The following is a 3,738-nucleotide window of genomic DNA, read 5'->3' on the forward strand; positions in this document are numbered from 1 at the left end:
ACCAAGCGGGCTTTATACCTGGGATGCAGGGCTGGTTCAATATCCACAAAACAATTAACGTGATTCATCACATCAATAAAAGAAAGGACAAGAACCATATGATCCTCTCAATAGATGCAGAGAAAGCATTTGACCAAATACAGCATCCTTTCTTGATAAAAACCCTGAAGAAAGTAGGGATAGAAGGATCATACCTCGAGATCATAAAAGCCATATATGAACGACCCAATGCTAATATCATCATCAATGGGGAAAAACTGAGAACTTTCCCCCTAAGGTCAGGATCAAGACAGGGATGTTCACTCTCACCACTGTTATTCAACATAGTATTGGAAGTCTTAGCCTCTGAAATGAGACAACACAAAGAAATAAAAGGCATCCAAATCGGCCAGGAGGAGGTCAAACTTTCACTCTTTGAAGATGGCATGATAGTCTATACGGAAAACCCAAAAGATTCCACCAAAAAACTGCTAGAATTGATTCATGAATTCAGCAAAGTTGCAGAATATAAAATCAACGCACAGAAATCGGTTGCATTCCTATACACCAACAATGAAACGAAAGAAAGAGAAATCAAGGAATCAATACCATTTACAGTTGCACAAATACCCATAAAATACCTAGGAATAAATCTAACCAAGGAGGTGAAAAATCTATACACTGAAAAGTATAGAAAGCTTATGAAAGAAATTGAAGAAGACACAAAAAAATGGAAAAAGGTTCCATGCTCCTGGATAGGAAGAACAAATATGGTTAAAATGTTGATACTACCCAAAGCAATCTACATATCCAATGCAATCCCTACCAAAGTAACACCAGCATTCTTCACAGAGCTAGAACAAACAATCCTAAAATTTGTATGGAACCGGAAAAGACCCCTCAATAGCCAAAGCGATCTTGAAAAAGAAAACCAAAGCAGGAGACATCACAATCCTGGACTTCAAGCTGTATTACAAAGCTGTAATCATCAAGACAGTACAGTACTGGCACAAAAACAGACACTCAGATCAATGGAACAGAATAGAGAACCTGGAAATGGACCCACAAACGTATGACCAACTAATCTTTGACAAAGCAGGAAAGAATATCCAATGGAATTAAGACAGTCTCTTCAGCAAGTGGTGCTGGGAAAACTGGACAGCGACATGCAGAAGAATGAACCTGGACCACTGTCTTACACCATACACAAAAATAAACTCAAAATGGATGAAAGACTTAAACATAAGACAGGAAGCCATCAAAATCCTCAAGGAGAAAGCAGGCAAAACCCTCTTCGATCTTGGCCGCAGCAACTTCTTACTCAACACGTCTCTGGAGGCAAGGGAAACAAAAGCAAAAATGAAATACTGGGACCTTATCAAAATAAAAAGCTTCTACACAGCGAAGGAAACAATCAGCAAAACTAAGAGACAACCGACAGAATGGGAGAAGATATTTGCAAATGACATATCAGATAAAGGGTTAGGATCCAAAATCTATGAAGAACTTCTCAAACTCAACACCCCCAAAACAAATAATCCCATGAAGAAATGGGCAAAAGACATGAATAGACACTTCTCCAAAGAAGACATCCAGATGGCCAACCAACACATGAAAAAATGCTCCACATCACTCATCAGCAGGGAAATACAAATCAAAACCACAATGAGATACCACCTTACACCTGTCAGAATGGCTAACATTAACAACTCAGGCAACAACAGATGTTGGCGAGGATGCGGAGAAAGAGGATCTCTTTTGCATTGTTGGTAGGAATGCAAGCTGTGGCAGCCACTCTGGAAAACAATATGGAGAGGTTCCTCAAAACACTAAAAATAGAACTAACCTATGATACAGCAATTGCACTACTAGGCATTTATCCACGGCATACAGGTGTGCTGTTTCGAAGGGACACATGCACCCCCATGTTTGTAGCAGCACTATCAACAATAGCCAAAGTATGGAAGGAGCGCAAATGTCCATCAACTGATGAGTGGATAAAGAAGGTGTGGTATATATACAATGGAGTATTACTCGGCAATCACAAAGAATGAAATCTTGCCATTTGCAACTATGTGGATGGAACTGGAGGGTATTATGCTAAGTGAAATTAGTCAGAGAAAGACAAAAATCATATGACTTCATTCATATGAGGACTTTAAGAGACAAAACAGATGAACATAAGGGAAGGGAAACAAAAATAATATAAAAACATGGAGGGGGGCAAAACAGAAGAGACTCATAAATATGGAGAACAAACTGAGGGTTACTGGAGGGGTTGTGGGAGGGGGGGTGTGCTAAATGGGTAAGGGGCACTAAGGAATCTACTCCTGAAATCATTGTTGCACTATATGCTAACTAATTTGGATGTAAATTTTAACAAATAAAAAATAAAAAATAAAATTAAAAAAAATGACTGTGGCAGGGGCATCTGGGTGGGTCAGTTGGTTAAGCATCCAACCCTTGATCTCAGCTCAGGTCTTAATCTCAGGGTTGTGAGTTCAAACCCTACATTGAGCTCTGTGCCGGGCGTGGAGCTTCTTTAACAAAAAAAGAAAAAAGAAAAATGGCAGAGTGGACTAGGTCTTGATTTACAAGGAATTACAAAGGATCAGTCCTTCAAAAGAGTAATAAATACACAAAAAATATTCTTAAGGGTAGTATGTAATCTAAACACTGTGTGGGATCACATACATTGATCATCTATGCCAGCTTTGCTGGTACAGTTATGATTTTATAAAATTCTATTTTCTCTAATAAAAGATTTCTATTACTGACTGACTAAATGGGATTAAGGCATATTTTACAAAAATTAAGTAACTTCACACACACACACACACACACACACAACCTTTCCCAGTTGGTGTGTCCTAATTTGAGATTTGGAGAATATGATCACCATGTTTATAGAATTCACGATAGATGCCTTACAGTTAGGTATATGTTCCAAAGTAGACTCTTTGTTTTAAAAGTGAGAACTTGCACACGAACACCCCCAGTGTCTTAGTGCAAGACTTATTTCTCGGCCCCTGCCTTCCTCTGAATCACACCCTCTACCTCTCTAAAGCTGAACGTCTATTGAATTAGGCAGAGGTGAGCAGCCTCAAATGTCACAAGAAAGGTTAATCGATGCTTGTGGGGCTACAGGTTAACCTATGGAACTAAGCAAAGAAAGGAAAAGTAAGAGATGTACAATAAAAGCGTGTGGGAGAACTAGAGTATGTCCCCAGTTTTGCTTGCCCCCCCTCCCCCCCAATTCTGGTCCCTCCTTAATAAGAGTCATTACATGTAGGAGTGGGTCTCTTAGGGGAGGAGGTCTGAGAACTTAGGAAGAACACACGGGGACAAACTTATTACAAGGCGTGGAGATCGAACTCTGGGTGGTCCTCGCCCGAACCCCGCGCAGCCCTGTGACGCTTAAATGGAACCGATGCCAAGGAATAGCCCGGGCAGAAATGGCTTCCCCACATCTTATTTTCCGTGAGAAATTTTCCATAACGTTTTCCAGTTTTCCTCCTAAGATGGACAGTGTGTGGCGATATTAGGGCCCGATACTCACGAATCCACCATGCCCACCCCCATGGGACACCTTGAATTACCATGTTTTAAAAGAAATAGCATTCTTCACTTAGATATTTAAAAGATTTTATCTGGAAAGGGGATAGGGAAAAAATCAAGGAATGAAAAGCAATCTATATTAGTAGTTTCTCAAGTATATTCTCTTTTGGGAAAATGTATTTTACACCCTCTTATTTCAAA

The sequence above is a fragment of the Panthera tigris genome, chromosome A1, assembly GCF_018350195.1.
Source record: "Panthera tigris isolate Pti1 chromosome A1, P.tigris_Pti1_mat1.1, whole genome shotgun sequence".
Lineage (NCBI taxonomy): Eukaryota > Metazoa > Chordata > Mammalia > Carnivora > Felidae > Panthera > Panthera tigris.